General features: G+C 40.4%; 1 protein-coding gene across 4 annotated transcripts in view; it reads left to right on the forward strand.

The window, feature by feature from the left end:
- Positions 1 to 4,479: 4,479 nt before the first annotated feature.
- The window catches only part of LOC117407809 (uncharacterized), a 504,618-nt gene continuing 495,304 nt past the window's right edge, over positions 4,480 to 13,793 (forward strand). For 2 of the 4 annotated variants that reach the window (XM_059015530.1, XM_059015529.1), the window contains exon 1: positions 10,325 to 10,545. The gene's annotated coding sequence lies outside the window, so the exon portion shown is untranslated. Of the gene's footprint in view, positions 4,597 to 10,322; positions 10,546 to 13,793 lie in introns of those variants that run through there. The other 2 variants (XM_059015531.1, XM_059015532.1) reach the window with 2 other exon arrangements.

Below are 13,793 nucleotides of genomic sequence, written 5' to 3' on the forward strand. Positions count from 1 at the left end.
TTGTAGGTTTGCATTCAACAGGAGAATAGTTAGAGTGAAACCCTGCTTCAATGTTACCCGCAGATTTTCACATGAATTGTTTTTCATTATACCACAGATCTTTGCTTAATTCTAGCTGAATAAATACATCATCTGTGTGTGACTGCTAGGGGGTGCTGCAACCCCAAAAAGTTAGTCACAATAATAATAATAATAATAATAATAATAATAATAATAATAATTAATTAATTAAGCAATAGAAAATATTTTCAGCATATTTTCCTTTTTACATGAATCTGTGTATATAATCAGTTTATCATCATACAATATCAAACTTATCTAGAATTGTCTTTATTTTGCCATGTTCTTACCATGGTTTTCTTTTACAATTAACTTTTCTAAGCAGCAGAGCAGACCTCGTCATCTAAAGATCATTGAGGGCATGTTTGGTATCAAGCTGCTCAGCTCAATCCGGGGCAGCAGTGAGGAGTAGTGATTAGTGCTCTGGACTCTTGACCAGAGGGTCGTGGGTTCAATCCCATGTGGGGGACACTGCTGCTGTACCCTTGAGCAAGATGCTTTACGTAGATTGCTCCAGTAAAAAGCCAACTGTATAAATGGGTAATTGTACGTAAAAAAATAATGTGATATCTTGTAACAATTGTAAGTTGACCTGGATAAGGGCGTCTGCTAATAAATAAATAAATAAATAATAATAATCAATCTCCCCTTTTCAGAATCCCCTCTTGGCAGTTTAACAGGGGGTGCAGGGATGCATTCCAGTATTCAGGCTCAATTTAAACCCTGCCTGCCTTCACTTCCTCTCACTAACCACAGACACGTATTTCCTTCTCAGAAATGAATGCAGAGCAGAGCTGACTGCAGAAAAGCAGAAGTGTGTTCTGATGGGCACATTAAAAAGACTGCAGGATCGGAATATATTTTAAATAAAAGAAAATAAAAAGGGTTTACATCTGACCCCTAGGATTTAACTCATTACCATTGCAGGCATGGAGATTACACACACAGAGCAATGAACTGGGTGAGGAGGTGATTGAACTCTAGTCATTACCATTGCAGGCATGGAGATTACACACACAGAGCAATGAACTGGGTGAGGAGGTGATTGAACTCTAGTCATTACCATTGCAGGCATGTAGATTACACACACAGAGCAATGAATTGGGTGAGGAGGTGATTGAACTCTAGTCATTACCATTGCAGGCATGGAGATTACACACACAGAGCAATGAACTGGGTGAGGAGGTGATTTACAAAGAAAAGAAACAGGAAGATTCTTAGGTTACATTTTTTTGATGAGAGTTAATTACGTTTCACAAAACAACAAAGATTTTGTTTCAATCAGCCATCAACTTATTTTCCATTTTCCCATTAGTATCTCAGTAGAAGATTGAAGGTATCATTTAGAAAGGTAAATGGGTTAAACATAATAATCTAATTATTAGAAGACTTAAACACTAAACACAAATGTTTGTGTACATTCACTTTATTATGCAGCAGTTTAAACTAAGAATTAAAGAATGCTTTATATTGTGGAGCACATTGTTTTTATGTGTGTATTGTATCACAAAAATATCAGTAATGCTGTTTGAAATATCTAGGCCCGCCCCTTTTTACTGAACTCATTCAAGGAGGAAAGTACATTATCAACCAATGCAGTCTAAACTGTACAATGTAAAAGCTGAACAGTGTTTTGGTGCCACCTACTGGATACATTGAAGCTTTGCAAATTTGACGTTTGTAACTTTTGAAGGGCTACAAGCTAACGCCACTCAAATACTGTATTGGAGTTATTAATGAAACCTGAGAGATGTATCGTCATGTTTTAATAATAAACGCTTTCTGCAATGCACACATTCTGTAGGCTGCTTATTCACCTTCACTCGTGTTGCCTCTCCTGAATGAATACACTTGGTACAGACCGGGGACAATAACTACAGACCCAAATACAGCTTTACAGAAAGTACTGTTGGGCGCAGTAATATAAATGCAGAGTATTGTATGAGAATATTTACCTTTGTTTCCACTCCTCGCAGTCATAAGTAGTTAAACTACTAAAACATTTTAACAATACTGTAACTGGACTGTTTAATTCAAACCTCTCACTCTCTGACATATATGATCTGATTTCAATATTCATTCAATACATTTAGTTTATTAACCTGCTCTGTCACTCCACTGGGTAGTTATTCATATAATAAAAAGCATTTCATTCAAAGAGCTTTAGTTTTCTAACGCCTCTCAGGTTTTTCTTGTGGAATGGGACGCTTTTTAATCACAATAAGACACCTCAGGACATCTTTTCAAAGCTTTTACGCCAGTCTTTAATTATCTCCTATTTATTTTAAAGAGGTAAACCACCTGTTCATTTTACAAAGCTAGAGCCACACAGCTGAGTGATACACTGTATTTCAAGCCCTCTTCAGCACTCTCAGTGTGTTTAGTTTTTCATGTTGTAACATTAACATGATGTCTTGTCCTTTTTTAAATCAATAGCAGTTAATTAAAGGCTGGAGGAAGCGCTTTGATAACGCGTCCCCTCGAGTCTCACAGAGCAGCGCACTCCTTGGCGTGTCTCATTGCTGATGACTCTTCTGCTGCTGTGGACGCGGCTCTGTTGCCTGGTTTAGTTCGCAGCGCAGTCTGAGGAAGATTCTAAATCTGTGCCGCTGGACAGCAGGGAGGAATACTGTCCTGGATAAAGAATAGGAGACAATAAGACAGTTTAAGAGACACTAAATAAAAGCATGGGGTAGAAATAGCAGAGGTTACTGCCTGGAAGTTTACTCGTAAAGAATGACCTTTCTGCGACCCTGTGCTGTATTTACCAAAAACAAGTTCACACGCCCTGAACCTCCAAGACTAGCGAAGAGAAAGCTATGAAACTGCGAGCATGCCTGCGCCATTGTGGATCTGTTTGTGACAACGGAGCTCAACTTGAATAACCTTATGTACTTCTAAAAGCATTATCAGGGGTATCGCGTTAGTGTTTGAACATCTCGTTATGAAGAAGAGAATGGGAAATAGTAATATCGGTGCACAAAACACAGATTATGTATCTGTGAAAAACTCCCTGCCTGGGCGCTGCTGCCTCCAGTCACAGCGTCCCGGTTGATAATAACTCCCTGCAGCGGTCAGCTATCACACGGTAGAGCCCGCATCGCCGGCACTAGCTCATAAATATATATTTTATATAATATACACATTCTTAGACAAGACGGATAATTAAACAAAATAAACACCACTGGTGCATACACACAGAAGCAGCTATGAGAAAGCAAGACATGAACGTGTTCTTTACATTCAATATTTTGGTTAATTGTGGGCTCTAGGTTTTTATTTAACATCGCTGAGTCCCTTGATCCTGTGGATTGCAACCACAATGTAGAAACATCTAGAGAATGGATGGGAATGGTCAATAAACATCACTGCTGTTTCTCTTAAAGCGTGTTTATTTATTTCTAATACTGGACCCTGTCTTAATACTGTATTACATTCTGAATATGAATATAGCTGAAAATTATTAATTGTAGATAATACTTAGAATACCAGATACATATTTAGCATTAAAAAGCAATCCATGTGATTTCTTTACCAGTCGTTCATTATTTTGTGTATCAGCCTCCACACAAAGCCGAGCGCAGTGCGGTATACTGTAATGATGCTGCAGTCAGTCTGCCCGGACTGCACCTGAACCATCTTAAAAACACGAAGCCTCCAATAAGCTCATTTGTAAAAGTTAGTAAAGAATGGCGCTATATAATCTAAGGAAGCTGAATGTGAACTCCTAGCTGGAGCAACGAGAGAGGGAGAGAGGGGGCGGGGCAGAGAAGGAGGCGGAGACGCTGCTAGGCAACCGGCTCCTGAACATTCCACTCCGCTGAGCAGAGACCGTTAGGATTTAAAAATGCCAAAGTTCCGAGCGCCGTTAGGCGCTTCGTTTAATTAACACACCGTTGCTGACATTTTAATTTTGAAGATAACCACATTTTAAATACTCAAATAGCACTGTATTAAAAAGCACTTTACTTCAGTTCCAGACCGTTTTCCAACAAATAACAGAAGGTACGTATTTATAAGAAGTATATTTGTTATGATATTAAGACTAAACGAATGTGGTACAGTTTGGTGTATAATTTATTTACTTATTAAATGTTGTAGCATTTTTTTTATATTTTATTGTTTTCACAAAATAACATCCATACATTATCAGTTCATCTGCTAGTGTAATCAAATCTCAATATTACTCGTCAGTAATTCATACATGAACACGCTGTGGTAACTTCAATTAAAATGTAACGCTGGATTAGTTTAACCAAATAAATAATTAAATACATTAATAACAATATGAAACAAAAATACGTTTTGGTAGCAGCAGCTGAGCTGATAATCTTATTAATGTTATTTTGTGAAAACAATAAAGCGTTAATACTGTATTACAAAAAATGACTCGCCGTGTTGTGTCTTGTGCGGGTGATGTCATAGGTTGTCATGGCAGCGCCGCTCATCACGGGAGGGGTTATCCGGGACAAACGCTTCCTTCACTGGGTCGGAGAAACGCTGGAGTTCCGCTGGCTTCTCAATAAGGATCCCGAGGTATCCAACCTGAATATCTAAATCAATACAGTGACAGCAAAGGAATGTGACATCTAAACCTAATGACTGCATTTATATATGTGTGTGTGTGTTTAAAATGAGTTATAACAATGGTTGTGTTAATAGAAAATAGCCATGGTCCTGGAAGTGAAACCGAATATTAATTATTAAACACATAATCAGAATGATTAAACAAGTAATCTATGAATGTCTCTCTCTATATTTTTTCTATATTAAATGACTGTGCTGTCACTTGCTGAGCACACCGCTACAGTTTAGTACTGTAAGGGAGAGTGTATGAAGTCACGTCACAAAGACACCAGGAACGGCAACTCTGAGCAAACAATTTATTAATATAGTTAATTAAAACAGAGCAGTTAGCGATCTTAAACCTTACCAATAAATTAGACCAACTGAGCTGGATTAATTATTCTCTGCGGAATAGGAAACGCAAGGAGGCAAACACACCCACTGCAACCCCCGTGGACTAAGAAAATAACTCAAACACAATAATTCATTAGTGAACACAAATCACACTACAATCAAAAATAGTGATAAAATACAATACATTAACCACAACAAGGTAGCTTAAAGAAAACTATAAACAGATAAATCAAACCATTAATAGTAACCCAAAATAGACAATAACCATATAACACAAACAAACTCAAATACACAAAATAAACCTCCACCAAGGATTGCAGTGAGCGTGTCTGTCCCCTGCAGATCCACGCAGTGAGAGAGAAAACGCTGAGAACTGAGATGTATGAATTCTGGTAATGTAACTTCTACTGTGATCGTGTCGCTTGTGAATATAGAACACAGAGCTACCTAAATGATTCGCTGGCTGCAGTGTCATTTGCTGCTAGGGAAGAGTGATCTGACTCGCTTCGTGCTGGCAGGAAAGAGAAGTCAAACACAGACACACATGCTGTGTGTTCTTGAATCTTGAATAGAAAGTTCTTAACTCTCGTATTTTAATAAACGAGATATTTAGTAAGCAAAGGTGCTGGGTGGGGTTCAGCCCTGGCAGGCTGCAAATCGTTTTGAAAATTGGTGAAGAACTATTTTGAGGTCCACCGAGAGGACGGATTTCCCCGGGGCACAGCTACTCGAAGGGGGCCTGGAGAAGGGGAAAACAAACACACACATATACACATACACATATATATATATATATATATATATATATATATATATATATATATAATTAGGGGTGAGGCACCATATTCGAATATTCTACATTCAATTAACATTCAAATTCTTTGCTATAGGTTTGATGTTTATACAACAGTAGTTTTTAATGAATACATTATTATTTTTTAACAAATGGAAAATTCGCCAACTACAGCCGTAAAACTCTCATCTCGCTGGCCACTGCAGATATTGACAGGCAGGCGGGCGCTCTTCATCATGCAGCTCTGCTATTGGCTAAGGGAGTAGAGGCCAGTGACGCATTGTTTCCTGTAGTCTCGCTTCTGCTGTTGGAGCAAAACTAACAACTACAATGACAGAGTAACACCTGAAATTATCTTGAGAAATTAAATGAGACCACTGAACAAAAGTATATCTGTGCACTCCGCAAGATAGTTTTTTTTCAACAGCGGGACTTAATAGTTAGGTTGCGTTTTCCTCTTTCCCCTGAACATGCGTGGACGTGCGGATCTCTCTAAACAACAGCGTGGTGTACATTACAGAGACAATAACAAGTTCACTTTTAGGTTATGGTACACTTAACTCACACTTAAATAGAAAAGTATGCTAATCTTTTTGTCGTTAAGCTTAATATGTCATTTTAAGAAAAATGAAGTGAGAAATACAGAAATGATGAATTTATTGATTAAATATACTGCAGGTCAAAATATTACAGTTCATGAGGTGAAAAAAAAGTCCTGAAGACTGTTTGATTGTAACATTTTGTACTTTTTCATTTGCCATAAACATTACATTGAATATTCCCGTTCATAGTAAAATGTTTGAGATAAAATGGCATTTGTGAATTGAAAGCAGACTGATTTACCACATCCGAGTGGGTTTTTTTTTTTGTAGGAAATGATCCTATTTAGGTTTGGCGGTGTTCAAGACAGCTCACCAATAATTCCTGAGGCTGTTTTCACAGCAATGGCTGGTAAGCGGCATCATTTCCCTCGATTGTAAACCAGCATTAGATGACACGTGGACTAAACGAGTTCCGTGTCAGTTTGCGCAGTGCCGCAGCCCTTCCCGTCCGCGGCGAGCTCAATAGAATTCAATACCGAACCCGACCGTGTTTAAAAACCCAACGGGTGTGTCAGCAGAGAGCAGGAGAGATTTTAATTGTGTTTTAAATATGTTTCTGAAATCGGAGGGTAGTGGTGAGATGTATCTGTTGTGTCTAATTTAAACATTGCATTCTCACTAGTCAGTTTTATAAGGCAATATTTAGTTTAATAAGTAGATGCCGCTGTTGCATATATATTGTAAATGAACCTCACCCACTCGGGTTCTTTGCCCCTTTAAAAATAGGCCCACGACACTGAAATTAATTTTTTTTTTCAGCGCTGACGTACTATTTCTTTAAATAAACAAATACACACAAAATAAAACAAATCCAAAGTAAACACCGAGCTCTCTTCGAGCAGCAACTAAACATAAACCAGGACCCTAAACTAAAGACAGGACAGCCAAGCTGTTTACCTGTTGCCAAATAAAACAAAGCTACACAGCACACTCCAACAAAAAGGATTCACACTACCTTTTTTTTTTTTTATTGTACGCCTGCACACACTCGCAAGCGGGCTCTTCACACAGCAGCCCAGAACAGACTGGCTGCTTTCCTTTTATACCCTGCACCTGGCTCTAATTTACAATAAATCACCAGATGCAGGGGATAATCACTAATAAAACAATTAAACAAATGAAGGCTTTTCAGCCTGTGACCTTCTGGGAAATGTAGTCCTTTGCTCCCCAGGACTACACTTCCTCACTATATATATATATATATATATATATATATATATATATATATATATATATATATATATATATAATTACATGCTGAGTGAGACTTACGTGGTGATTTCTCAGCTGGCTTTTGAATAAAGTGTTACTGCTTACCTCAGAGGTTTCTTTGTTCTGTTCTCTGATTAAATACCACTGTATATTAGCCATTTATTCTGTAATTCTTAGTGACAGAGATGAGAAAAACATTGTTGGGTGATTTAAATGCTGTTTCAGTTGTATGTCGACATTTTTACCTACAGAAACACTGTTTAGATCATTGTTACTATTAAGGTGCAGTAATATTAATAGATCAGGGGCCGTATTCACAAAGCTGACTGAAGTCTAAGGCTGGTCATAACTCGTCAATTTGGACTTAAGTCTTATTCACGAACGAGTCTTAACTGAGTTTTGGTCTTAAGTTAGGTCTTAACTTTAAGACTACCCTGAAGGAGGCTTAAGTCCAGAGCTGCTTTTGAAACAACTTTTTTTTCTGCCATGGCTCGACAGATGATAGTATGTGATTTACTTGATGATCACCCAGATGAGAATTGCCCAAAGCAATTCTACCCTAAGACTGAATTGAGAAGTCGATACCGTTTTAATAAACAGTCAATTGAACCAAATCGAAGCAATCCAATTCCAGCGTGTTTTTTTTATTGTATTACAGTATTAAATATGTTATTGCAATGTAGATCATACCATTAACATTATAACAATAATTAGGGCTGTAAATCTATGTTTAATTTATAAAAAGCAGCAGTTTAATCATATGTTTAAATATAATTATAACGATAACTTTTTAAATAAAAAATTACGAACTTCTATAATAAAATATACATTTGACATTATTTATATTTACATGACATAATGATTTTTCTTAAGTCCCAGTGAAGAATCAAAATGATCAATCTGTCCCTCAGGCAACTGCTTTCTCTTGAGTGGAAGACGTCGTGCGAGGACAGAAACGCTGGTCTAAGTTAAGACTCCCCAGAAAATCGTTTCGTGAAACAGACTTAAGACTCCGTCATAACAAAGTCAGCAAAAGTGACTTAAGCCCGTCCGAGCGTGGCAGGGTACAGCAAAGCAAATCGAATCCGAGCGTGACGGTACAGCAAAGCAAATCGAATCCGAGCGTGGCAGGGTACAGCAAAGCAAATCGAATCCGAGCGTGACAGGGTACAGCAAAGCAAATCGAATCCGAGCGTGACGGTACAGCAAAGCAAATCGAATCTGAGCGTGGCAGGGTACAGCAAAGCAAATCGAATCCGAGCGTGGCAGGGTACAGCAAAGCAAATCGAATCCGAGCGTGACGGTACAGCAAAGCAAATCGAATCCGAGCGTGGCAGGGTACAGCAAAGCAAATCGAATCCGAGCGTGACGGTACAGCAAAGCAAATCGAATCCGAGCGTGGCAGGGTACAGCAAAGCAAATCGAATCCGAGCGTGGCAGGGTACAGCAAAGCAAATCGAATCCGAGCGTGGCAGGGTACAGCAAAGCAAATCGAATCCGAGCGTGGCAGGGTACAGCAAAGCAAATCGAATCCGAGCGTGACGGTACAGCAAAGCAAATCGAATCCGAGCGTGGCAGGGTACAGCAAAGCAAATCGAATCCGAGCGTGGCAGGGTACAGCAAAGCAAATCGAATCCGAGCGTGACGGTACAGCAAAGCAAATCGAATCCGAGCGTGGCAGGGTACAGCAAAGCAAATCGAATCCGAGCGTGGCAGGGTACAGCAAAGCAAATCGAATCCGAGCGTGGCAGGGTACAGCAAAGCAAATCGAATCCGAGCGTGGCAGGGTACAGCAAAGCAAATCGAATCCGAGCGTGGCAGGGTACAGCAAAGCAAATCGAATCCGAGCGTGGCAGGGTACAGCAAAGCAAATCGAATGTTGTCATCTCGTAGTTGCTTGCGTATTGAGTCGAACTCTCGGCGGTTCTTCTGGACGGCAAATGAAAAATCCTGGAAAAACATTATTTTCCTCCCCTTGAATCTCAGATCACCCTTCTTTCTTGCAGCCTCCAGTACGGCTTGTCTATCCCTGTAGTTGTGGAATCTCACGATAATGGGTCGCGGCCTTTCTTCAGCTCCAGGCTTGGGTGCAAGCGAGTGAGCAGTGATTTCCCCTCTGTGCTCTCAGGCAGACATGTGATTCTTACATTTTTACTCTTCCCCTCCACTCGCTCTTGTAGCTCTTTTATCACCTTCTCAGCCGTCACTATATGCTTATCTCGATCAGTATCTCTGTCCTCAATAAAAGATATACGTTCTTCTGTTGCTTGAATCCTTTTACCAGATTCAATAATTTCTGCCTTTAGAGTGTAGACTGAGCTGATCATTCGTTCAAGCTTTCTATCCAGTATACTTTTGATTCGTGTAGAGACATCTCGAACTATCTGCGAGATGAAGGCTTCAGGTATACAACAGCGGTCGCCATCTTGTCCCTCTTCGTGTCGAGTAGCACTCCTAGTTTTGGAATTTTTCTTTGTTGATTTTGTGGTTCGTGGTCTGTGGTTCGTTTATTTTTTTGTTCGTTGATCTCGGTCGAATTCACCCAATATTCATCCAGGGATATTGTTACTGGAGGTTTAGTATTTGTTACTGTCGAAGTAGAACAGGAGGGGGTCAAATGGTGGAAAAATACAATCAGGTTATGCGGAGCTCGTCCTTTCACATCCACTGAGTTTAAGCGTCACGTGATCCCCCCAGAGATTTAATTTTAAAGATGGTCAGCACTACTTTAAAGGTAGGCGGACCAGTGATAATGTTAATAAAACTAATAAGCAGTGAAAGAATTGATTTTAAAGATGATCAGCCCTCCTTTAAAGGGAGGGACCAGTGGTTAGTTAAGAACTGTTTCAGTTCAGGGGAGGCGGGGGTGGTGGTTCCTGTGCGTCATCGTTTCCTGTCAGCGCAGAGAGGAAGTTGATTTCCTGGTGCGCAGTGTGGCCGTGTGGACAAGACAACAAGGTAGAGATCTAAAACAGTTTCACTCTTTATATACGTAGATTTATATTAGGTTAAAGGTATTCATAGGTTTTTTTTTCAGTAAAAATGTCACAAAATATGTGATGGAAATCAATCGCTATTGATGGGTTAGTAATGTGAGTAAGACTGTCCTCTCAGCGATTCAGTCATGTGAACGGGGTTTGAAGCAGAATGCAGAGTTTAGAAATCTCACTGCAGTCCCTCAGTCTGGTGTAACTGCGCAACACTTACACTCGGTTATACAGGTCCTGACTTTCTGTTGATCTGTTAGTAATGTGAGTAAGACTGTCCTCTCAGCGATTCAGTCATGTGAACGGGGTTTTGAAGCAGAATGCAGAGCATGCAGTTTAGAAATCTCACTGCAGTCCCTCAGTCTGGTGTAACTGTGCAACACTTACACTCAGTTATACAGGTCCTGACTTTCTGTTGATCGGTTAGTAGAGTAAGACTGTCCTCTCAGCGATTCAGTCATGTGAACGGGGTTTGAAGCAGAATGCAGAGCATGCAGTTTAGAAATCTCACTGCAGTCCCTCAGTCTGGTGTAACTGCGCAACACTTACACTCGGTTATACAGGTCCTGACTTTCTGTTGATCTGTTAGTAATGTGAGTAAGACTGTCCTCTCAGCGATTCAGTCATGTGAACGGGGTTTGAAGCAGAATGCAGAGCATGCAGTTTAGAAATCTCACTGCAGTCCCTCAGTCTGGTGTAACTGCGCAACACTTACACTCGGTTATACAGGTCCTGACTTTCTGTTGATCTGTTAGTAATGTGAGTAAGACTGTCCTCTCAGCGATTCAGTCATGTGAACGGGGTTTGAAGCAGAATGCAGAGCATGCAGTTTAGAAATCTCACTGCAGTCCCTCAGTCTGGTGTAACTGCGCAACACTTACACTCGGTTATACAGGTCCTGACTTTCTGTTGATCTGTTAGTAATGTGAGTAAGACTGTCCTCTCAGCGATTCAGTCATGTGAACGGGGTTTGAAGCAGAATGCAGAGCATGCAGTTTAGAAATCTCACTGCAGTCCCGCAGTCTGGTGTAACTGCGCAACACTTACACTCGATTATACAGGTCCTGACGTTCTGTTGGTCTTGCTCTTCTGCCTACATGTTAATAAAATGTATTGATACAATAACACAGTGCACACTGGGAATTGAGCAGCACGTTTCTCTCTGGAAATGGCTTCTTCATTCCTTGATATGAGTTGAAAACATTGCGTTAGAATCATTTAAATGTTATTTGTTTATGTGTAAAACATGTTATATCATATATGGCTGTAGGGTCAACTTTGTCAACTCCTTTAAGATTTTAAATCTAAGTAAACTAAACATATTTTTACAAATTTGTACAAAGCCAACCCTCATACAAAACCTATATTGAAATATTTTCATTAGAGGTTTATAGAAACGTCTGATGTTACAGAGACGTTTAGTAATCTGACTTTAGTTTGGAGTTCAGATCCTTTAATAGATTCTAAAACAACCCAAATACCAGTGAAATCTATATTGCTATAAAAATACAATAAACTGAAGGCACTTAACAAGAGAACAAGAGAAAGTCTTACTGATATATCCTTCCCTTCCCTCCCCTCCCCTCCCTCTCTATCACCTCTCTCCTCCCTCTCTTTCACCTATCTCCTCTCCTCCCTTCCCTCTCTGGTTTCTGTGCTGTGTTTAAAGTATTGGTTTGGTTTAATTATGTCAACTCCCTTTAAGAGTGGTAAGAATTCCATGTAGGCGTTTCTGAAGTAACAAGTAACAGTTTTATTTAAGCTGACAGCAGGGTTACAAAGAGCAGACAGCAGTTTACAATGCCCAGGGTAAAGCTACAATCTATTCAAATACAAAAAGTCAATAGAAACTTTTTTACACAGAGATTACTCGATATTTTTCCAACAATTTAACATATTTTTAAGAACTTTTGGCATGTCACTGGCAACACAAAAGTTACTTACAATTTTTCAAAGATCTATAGAATCAGTCAGATATTTCTGAATATGTTGGAAGAGGAGGTGGTGTAAGCACTGTTCTCTTATGTATATCTTTTTCAAGGTAATTTTTTTTTTCTATTTCACAACATTTCATTGTCTAAAAATAGGTATTTCAAGATATTTCACAATTAAACATATTAAAGCAAAAAAATGGTGCTGTCACATTAATAATTGCCCATTTTCTCTAGTTACAGCACACCCTCGCTGTAGCACCTCCATTATAACAAACATTCGGCTATAACAAACCTCGCCCCCACAAGGACCCCAAGTAAAATATAAAAAAAGATAATATAAACACACACTGTCAACATCCCGGTCTGTACGCACGGGACGCACCTCCGCAGTGAAGTCAGCATCATATAAACACACACTGTCAACATCCCGGTCTGTACGCACGGGACGCACCTCCGCAGTGAAGTCATGATCATATAAACACACACTGTCAACATCCCGGTCTGTACGCACGGGACGCACCTCCGCAGTGAAGTCAGCATCATATAAACACACACTGTCACATCCCGGTCTGTACGCACGGGACGCCCCTCCGCAGTGAAGTCAGCATCATATAAACACACACTGTCAACATCCCGGTCTGTACGCACGGGACGCACCTCCGCAGTGAAGTCAGCATCATATAAACACACACTGTCAACATCCCGGTCTGTACGCACGGGACGCCCCTCCGCAGTGAAGTCAGCATCATGTAAACACACACTGTCAACATCCCGGTCTGTACGCACGGGACGCACCTCCGCAGTGAAGTCAGCATCATATAAACACACACTGTCACATCCCGGTCTGTACGCACGGGACGCACCTCCGCAGTGAAGTCAGCATCATATAAACACACACTGTCACATCCCGGTCTGTACGCACGGGACGCACCTCCGCAGTGAAGTCAGCATCATATAAACACGCACTGTAACATCCAGGTCTGTACGCACGGGACGCACCTCCGCAGTGAAGTCAGCATCATATAAACACACACTGTCAACATCCCGGTCTGTACGCACGGGACGCACCTCCGCAGTGAAGTCAGCATCATGTAAACACACACTGTCAACATCCCGGTCTGTACGCACGGGACGCACCTCCGCAGTGAAGTCAGCATCATATAAACACACACTGTCAACATCCCGGTCTGTACGCACGGGACGCACCTCCGCAGTGAAGTCAGCATCATATAAACACACACTGTCAACATCCCGGTCTGTACGCACGGGACGCACCTCCGCAGTG

This window comes from Acipenser ruthenus, chromosome 50, assembly GCF_902713425.1.
Source record: "Acipenser ruthenus chromosome 50, fAciRut3.2 maternal haplotype, whole genome shotgun sequence".
Lineage (NCBI taxonomy): Eukaryota > Metazoa > Chordata > Actinopteri > Acipenseriformes > Acipenseridae > Acipenser > Acipenser ruthenus.